The 9,122-nt window shown below is 46.3% G+C and overlaps 1 pseudogene; it reads right to left on the bottom strand.

The window, feature by feature from the left end:
* Positions 1-6,075: 6,075 nt before the first annotated feature.
* Positions 6,076-7,879, bottom strand: LOC147986278 (uncharacterized; annotated as a pseudogene).
* Positions 7,880-9,122: the final 1,243 nt, after the last annotated feature.

Raw genomic sequence — 9,122 nt, forward strand, 5'->3', positions numbered from 1 at the left:
ATAAAAAGAAAAAGCCAATGTAAAGATGATCAATAGATTCTACCACAAAAGTGAGTACCAATTGTCAAAATACAAGAAGTAAACGGAAAAAATTCCCGGTGGTAGATAACAAGGATATCCGACATCATCTTCACACCAAACAAAAAGCAAAATGCAACTTGTAGAGCTAACATGCCACCTAGGAACAAGATAATTTACAATATCAACTCTAGGTGACAATATCTCAAATGTACACATTTTCTAGGCTAGTAATATACACATAGCATATTACTCCCCCATAATGTGATACCAATTAAGGAAGAACAAGAGGCAAATAAAAGGATCCAACAAGAGATAATTAATGGACTATTTAGAATTTGAATTTCTCATGAGAAGACATACCACATAGCGACTAGATAATCTTGTAATATCAATACTAGATGGTATTCCTCATGTACACACATTTATAGGATTGTGAGGTGCACAAAGCACATCACTCCCCCACAATGGGATATTCCATTAATCTCTCACAAGAGCCAACTAAGATATGACCAAGATGCACAAAGGCTCAACTAATGACACACATGTACATGATGTGCAAACCAACACACACATACTTGATTGCTCAAGATAATCAAGTTGGAAGCACAACATATACAAACACATGCAAGGAACAAAGCCAAACATGCAAAGGGGCAAGTAACTTTCAATGTAAACAATTTAAGCACGAGTTACCACAAGGAGGAACATTGGATATAAGATAGAAACTTGATAATCCGAATGACTTGGCTTGAGACAATAAGAATGATGAAGTCCCCTTAATTCTTCATAATGTAGCCAAGTCTCCAATGACCTCCAACATCACCTATTGATCAAGTTTGAGCTTGTTGGTCCCCAACCAAGTTGGGTCCTAAGAGGTTAGTCACAATAGGCTTGGCTACCCAAATGGTTCTTTGTTTCAAACCACTTTGAGTACCAACAAACTTGGCAACCACATTGCCAACATTATCCTTCCCAAGAGAATAGACATCATCAATAATAATTGGGTTGGATAAGTTACCACTAGTGCATGAAGAGGCGAGGTGACCTTTCTCGCGACATAGGTAGCAACGTCTACTCTTCACTTTCTTCTCACTTGATTTCTCAACTTGAGAAGCATAAGCTTGAGTCTTCTTGGGAAGAGGCTTTTCTTCAACTTGAGGTTGAGAATGAGAGTGAACTTGTGGCCGCTTCCCTTGTTGCTTGTCACTAATGGGCTTCTTCTTCAATTGGCAAGATCTAACATGATGCCCTTCTACTTTGCACTTGAAGCAAACAATCTTGGCCGAATTCTTGACTTGTTTTTGGCCCTTCTTTTTGTTCACCTTGGACTTCTTCTTCTTGTTGGAGTTGAATCCAAGTCCACCTTTGTCATTCGGGTTTTTTTGCACACTCAAGATATTGTTGAGTGTGAATTTCCCTTCATGACTCTTTTCCAAGTCTTTCTTCAAAGAAGTGACTTGGGCCTTGAGCTCTTTGATTTCCTCTACATGGTTAGTCTCAACACAAGTACTAGAGGAATTATAAGCTTCAACGTTAGAGCAACAAGGCAATGAAAGCAATTCATCACAAGATGTACCAATGTTATGCATGGATGAATTGCGAGGACTAGCACAAGGCAATATAGCATTTTGACCAAAAGTAGTGCTAGTATCCACATGAGGCTCACTAGATGTTACCTTAGCAAGCATGGCCTCTTGAGCTATCTTTAGCACATTATGGGATACTAGAAGATCATCATGAGAGCTTGTGAGCTTTACATGATTTTCTTCCAACATCCCATAGTTGCTAGATAGCAACTCAAGTTGAGCCCTTAGCTCAACATTCTCCATTAATATGGATGCTTCACAAGAGATAGAGTTAGTAGCACAAGCATCATCATTAGCAACAAGAGGAGAAGACAACTTGGCAAGCTCTTTTGAATATGAAGCTTTAAGTTGAGCATGAGACTCGGTGAGTTTGATGAGCTCACTCTTAATGACCCTTGAGCCATTTTCGAGGTGCTCAAAGTCCTCAAGGAGTTTAGCATGCGCAACTTCAAGCTCCTCATTTTTAGTTTCAAAATCATTGGCCACCTCAAGAGCTCTATCACGAGATTCCCTCACTCTAGATAATTCTAGAGCAAAAGTCTCCTCAAGAGATTCCTTGGTGGTTTGTTCAAGTTCAAGAGCTTGAGAGAGGTCTGCAATCTCATTTGCGTAATCACGCTCATGAGCTTCCATTTTATCAATGTTGACCTCATGCTCCTCTAGATGAGATTCCAACTCCTCAATGTATTTCTTGCCTTCAATGGCAATAGACATGATTTCCATGAAGTTGAAACGAGCAAGTTTATTTTTGTGAAGAGCTTTAAAAATCATTTCCCCCTTAGTTTTTAAGGAGGCAACATTATCATTCTCTTCATCATAATCAACATCATCATCACTCTTGCCATCATCATAAGATATATTGGGATTCAAAGTGGGAGATACCTTTGAAGCCTTGGCCATAAGGCAAAATGCAATAGATGATGATGTAGGATCCGTTGAAGCACCATTCAAGACCACATCTTGTTCCATGGGGTGTTGGGTTTCCTCTACATTGTTAGCACAACAATTCGAGGACATATATGCATTTTTATCATGGCAACAAGACATAGTAAACATATCATCATGAGATTTAGTCAAGAAATTTCTACATGATATGCAAGGACTATCAACACAAGCATGTGAAACATTTGGAGTGCTCGAAGTGTTAAAGCCCAAAGAAGGAGCATTGCAATAAGATAGTGATGAAGGATCATCCACAATAAACATACTATCATCATTGCAATGACCAACACTACTCACCATATCATTACCTTGTGGCAAACCACATGTAGGTGAAGTAGAAGAAGTTGAGAAGACTATACGACCGGAGGTGGAGAGAGAACAATCATCCCCACAAATCTTGGACACTCCATATTTATCTTGAAGCTTCGTCCACAACTCATGAGCATCCCAGAACGGCATGAGTTGAAATATAACTACATTGCTCAAAGCATTGAAAAGCACATTAGAAGCTTGAGCATTGAGATAAGAGTTTTTCTCATCCTCTAAAGATAATCTTTGGGGATCCTTTGGAGGAGAAAAACCCATATCTACAATTCGCTCTAAATTTGGGTCCATGACCCTAAAGAGATTAAGCATGCGAATTACCCAAACATCAAAATTTGTGCCATCGAAACTAAGAGTGTCAGAGAACCCTAATCCCCTAGTCGACATCTTTACTCTCTACGCGGTTAAGCCTAACAAAGAGAGACGAGGCTCTGATAGCAATTGAAAGATCGTGGATGTCGCCTAGAGGGGGGTGAATAGGCGTTTTAAAATAATTACGGTTTAGGCTTGAACAAATGCGGAATAAACCTAGCGGTTAATTTGCCAAGCACAAAACCTAAAACAACTAGGCTCACCTATGTGCACCAACAACTTATGCTAAGCAAGATAAGCAACTATGTGATAGCAAGATATATGACAAGAAACAATATGGCTATCACAAAGTAAAGTGCATAAGTAAAGGGCTCGGGTAAGAGATAACCGAGGCACGTGGAGACGACGATGTATCCCAAAGTTCACACCCTTGCGGATGCTAATCTCCGTTTGGAGCGGTGTGGAGGCACAATGCTCCCCAAGAAGCCACTAGAGCCAGCGTAATCTCCTCACGCTCTCGCACAATGCAAGATGCCGTGATTCCACTAAGGGACCCTTGAGGGCGGTCACCGAACCCGTACAAATGGCAATCCTTGGGGGCGGTCACCGAACCCGTACACTTTGGCAACCCTTGGGGGCGGTCACCGGAACCCGTCAAATTGCTCGGGGCAATCTCCACAACCTAATTGGAGACCCCGACGCTTGCCCGGAGCTTTAGACCATAATGATTGAGTTCCGAACACCACCAACCGTCTAGGGCACCCAAGCACCCAAGAGGAACAAGCTCAAGGGTACCAAGCACCCAAGAGTAATAAGCTTCTCAACTTGTAACTTCCACGTATCACCGTGGAGAACTCAAACCGATGCACCAAATGCAATGGCAAGGGCACACGGAGTGCCAAGTCCTTCTCTCTCAAATCCCACCGAAGCAACTAATGCTAGGGAGGAAAATGAGAGGAAGAACAAGAAAGAGAACACAAAGAACTCCAAGATCTAGATACAAGGGGTTCCCCTCACATAGAGGAGAAAGTGATTGGTGGAAATGTGGATCTAGATCTCCTCTCTCTTTTCCCTCAAAAACTAGCAAGAATACATGGAGGGATTGAGAGTTAGCAAGCTCAAAGAAGGTCAACAATGGGGGAAGAACACGAGCTACAAGGATAAGGTTCATTGGGGAAGAAGACCCCCTTTATAGGAGGGGGAAAATCCAACCGTTATGTGCTCAGCCCGCACATGAGCGGTACTACCACTCAGGTGGAAGAAACAGGGAAAAGGAGCAACAAAACATGAACCTTAGGGTGGTAGTACCGCAGGAGACAGCGGTACTACCACTGGGTTAAGCGGTACTACCGCTCCCTTCGGCGGTACTGCCGCGCAGAACGAAGGGTAAAGGGAAAGAGGGAACCGGGTGGTACTACCGCGGAGGAAGGGTGGTACTGCCGCTAAGGAGCGGTACTGCCGCACTACTGCCGCAGTGAGGTACCGCACAATCCGACACAGAAAAAGACCCCTCGAAACGACGCGGTAGGGACCTGGTAAGCCAGCGGTAGTACTGCTGCGGAGTCACCACCGGTACTACCGCTTCGGAGCGGTACTGCCGCTTGTGACCCCTCAGCGGTACTACCGCTGGATACCACAGTACTACCGCTGGGACCCTGACAAAACCACACTCAAGAAAAGAAGAACTGCCATAACTTCTGCATATGAGCTCCGAATTGAGCAAACTCAAGCTTGTTGGAAACAAGACGACGAGTAGCATTAAAACAGCGACTGGTTATAGTAAGAAGAGGCAGGGGAGGTATGCATAACAAAAAGAGGAGTGAAACCTCCAACCGAGAAGAATCGGCAAAAACCTCCAACATCGAAAACATCATAGAAGAGGCATGCGAACTCCGTTTTCGATGAACTCAAGCTTGTCATCAAGATGACCATAAGCTCTAAGATTCACAAAGAGAACCAAACAAGAACCAAGAAATATGATGCAAGGATGCAATGGTTTGAGCTCTCTACGAACGATACGATCAAGCTACTCATCGAGAGCCCCCCTTGATAGTACGACAATCGATCCTATAACCCGGTCTCCCAACTACCATCATGAGACCGGTAAAATAGAAAACCTACCAAGGGCAAAGCTTTGCCTTGCACATGGTCCATTTGAGCTAGATGATGACGATCTTGACTTCCTCAAGTTGGACCACCTTTCTTGATTGGGTTGACTCGATGAAGACTAGTTGATTGCTCCCCCATACTCCACTATGGGTGAGCCACTCTTCCGCACATCTTCACAAGTCCATTGTCACCACAAAGGACGACAAGCTTCAAGCATTTGATCTCTTCGTGATGCTCCACTTGAACTTGCACACCGCAACCTTTCTTGATTGTGTTGACTCGATGAAGACTAGTTGATTGCTCCCCCATACTCCACTATGGGTGAGCCACTCTTCCGCACATCTTCACAAGTCCATTGTCACCACAAAGGATGGCAAGCTTCAAGCATTTGATCTCTTCGTGATGCTCCACTTGAACTTGCACACCGCAACCTAACCCCACAAAGAACCCTCACGAAGACCATGGGTCAGTACACAAAGCGTAATTGGCAATGCTTACCATACCATGGATCACTTGATCCCTCTCGGTACATCTTCTACGCTTTGTGGGTTGATCAACTTGATTCACTCTTTGACTTAGTCTTGATCAACCTCTCACAAGACCAATCTTTAGGTAATTCCTTGAATAGCACCTTGGTCGACACAAACTCTCCTTGAACCCAACACATGTACTTCAAGAAAAGTCTATGGACAAAACCTTCAAATATAACTCAAGGCAACCATTAGTCCATAGAGATTGTCATCAATTACCAAAACCAAACATGGGGGCACCGCATGTTCTTTCACCGCTGAGGCGCCTCTGGAGGTCGTGGAAGACTGCCGAACGCGCCTTCAGCCACCTCCTCCTGAAGCAGTGCAAGCGCGCATGCGGTATCCAGGTCCGGTGGCCTCTGAACGAGCACCACTGCCCGAATATCCTTCCTCAGCCCCTCGACAAAACGAGTCAAGAAGTAGAAAGGATGAATCGTGTCAGAATATGATGATAAATGGTGTATGATCAATTCGAATTGCTATATGTAATGTGCTACAGAAGAAGTTTGGCGGACAGTATAGAACTGCCTGATCAGCGTCTGATGCCGATCGCGACCAAACCGGGTATAGAGTAAGACAGTAAAAGCATCCCAATCAAAATCTGCAAGTCTTTTTTGTATGGATTGAAGCCAGATGGCGGCCGACCCCGAGAAATTCAGGGCCGCCATGGGTACCCAAGGTAAGATGCCAAACATTTGGAAGTACTACTCGCACATAGTTTTCCACAAATTCGGGTTGTCGCCGAGAACTGCGGAAATGCAATGGATGGGTGGGATTGACCCAGTCCAGACATGAGTTGACTAGCATGAGCAAACGGTGAGAGCGCGGGCGGAGACGCTGATAGAGAGGAGGACGGACCTGTTGTCGGGGGTGGCGGCGGTGTCTGTAAGAACACCGCGGCGTTCCCCCGTGGCAAATTGAAGATGCCGTGGCCACTGGGCCCTGGGATGTCGCTGCCCGCGCCGCCACCAGCCCCCGTGAGGACGCTGGTCGTCGCAGAAGGGCTTGACTTCGGAAGCGTCGGGTGAGGGTCCTCGTCCCTCGTAGAGGACGGCGGTTGCGCCATCTGGAGCGCCGCCACCGCGTCGCCGAGATCAGCGACCCGCTTCTCCAGATCCGAACGCCAATTGACCAAGTCATCGATCTTGGCCGTGGAAGCCTGGATCTCCGCGATTGCCTTGTTCTGGGCCTTGAGGGTGTTGTCGAGCCGCTCGAGGAAGGCCTCGATTGCAGGATCCATGGCGACAAGGTGTGTGCGAGCTTGGCGTAGACCTCGAGTCTCGATGAGCTGCGCCAGGATGCAGCGGAGGGGAATTACTGGTCTCTGATACCAGATGTTAAGGTACTGGTAGATACTCTCTCGATTACTAGTAGCAATCACTTGCGGATACAAGTTTGGTGGCGATTACAGGAACGATACAAGAATTTGGTTGCTAGGGTTCGACGCGAGACAGGAAGAGGAAAGGGGAAAAGAGCCGAGCCGCCGTTGCCGTGATCCTCTGGATAACCCTAGGACGCTGCCGCTCCTCTCCTCAAGTAGCTTCCAGGACGGACTTCAGTTAACCCACGCTGGACCGGAGACGCGTGGGTTGGGCTTCCTGAGCCGGGCCGCACGTGGAGCCGTGGAGACCTGATCGTTGGTGTTGCCTTGCGGGCCGGCCCTGTCAGGGACGCTGACAAGTTGTGAGGATGGTCGACAAGCCGTCGGTTCGGTGGTCTCATTCCACCCGGTACATCCGACCATACTAGGTGGTGTACTGTCGACATTGTGGGAGCCATGGAACACATGGCAGCAGGCCAGTACTAGCTCCGTGTCGGTACATCCCAGTTTGCAGCCGTTTTCTTCTTCCATCCGAGAAATAGTTTTGCGGTTGGTTCTTTTCGTCCCTTCAATCATCCGGGTGCCGAACAGAGACGCGCCAATCCGACGGGAACGGGCTGTGGATTCTGGAGCGCGGGGCACACAGGGTTTTGGAATTACAGCGGGCGGTGCCCGTGACGTACGTGCATGTGAGGTGGTGTGGCGCCCTCCTTTCCTGTCTCCTTGCGGCTCATGCGGGGGTGGCTGGGAAACGCGCACCCAGATGCTTGTGACTTCGGCTGGAGTGCCCGCCGCCACTGGTGCTTCTGATTTTTTTTGAATCTTGAGAGCCCCGAGCAATTGATGGATCCAAGTTGGCTCTAGTCAACCGATGTAGCAACTAGCAAGATCCGATTATGTAGGCGATAAGGCGAAATACTAGTGGGTGGAATTATAAGATTAAGATGTGAGTATTTCCAGAAGATGGTCAAAGGATCTCTTAAGACTGGTCATAGGGAAGAGTAACTTAAACTAGTGTCATGCATATATATTATGACAGTAGTCTAAAATACTATCTTCATAGTGTAAAATAACATAGTAGCAGTGTCATAGATGACTTCATTTATTAGCTTATAGACTCATCTTGTCTTGGGAAACGTTATGTTACAGTAAGGCTGCTGCCAATGCATGGGTGCTTATATGAGGTGCTAAGCACATTAAATAACTTAAAACATCTTCATCCGTTGGCCTCCCAGGGGGCGCCTAAAATCGCCGCCTGGGGTGAGCCGGCGCAAAAAATCGGCCTGAGGACGAGTTGGTCCCCAGCCGCCCGCCCCAGACGCGTTCAAAAAAGGCAAAAATATAGCAAAGTTTGGCGAAGTTCGGTGAAGTTCGACATATATTACATAATAGTCGCGGATTTTTATTACATAATATGTCTAATTAAAAAAACTGGCTGAAGCGGAGTAGTCGCCGCCATCGTCGCCGCCGGGCTTCTCCTCCTTGACGCGGTCATCCCTGGTGGACCCCTGACCGGCATCGCGAACTCGGACTGGTGGCGGCGGCGCGTCGTCGTCGTCGTCGCTATCCTCGATGACGATGACGCCTCCTTCGTCGCGGCCCCCGCGGCGCTGCGCGAATCGCTGCAGGGTGGCGCATGAAGGAAATATGCTCTAGAGGCAATAATAAAGTTATTATTTATTTCCTTATATCATGAAAATGTTTATTATTCATACTAGAATTGTATTAACCGGAAACATAATACATGTGTTAATACATAGACAAACAGAGTGTCAGTAGTATGCCTCTACTTTACTAGCTCGTTGATCAAAGATGGTTATGTTTCCTAACCATAGACATGAGTTGTCATTTGATTAACGGGATCACATCATTAGGAGAATGATGTGATTGACTTGACCCATTTCGTTAGCTTAGCACTTGATCGTTTAGTTTGTTGCTATTGCTTTCTTCATGACTTATACATGTTCCTATGACTAT

The sequence above is a fragment of the Triticum urartu genome, chromosome 2A (genome assembly GCF_056163025.1).
Source record: "Triticum urartu cultivar PI428250 chromosome 2A, HENAU_Tu73, whole genome shotgun sequence".
Taxonomy (NCBI): Eukaryota; Viridiplantae; Streptophyta; class Magnoliopsida; order Poales; family Poaceae; genus Triticum; species Triticum urartu.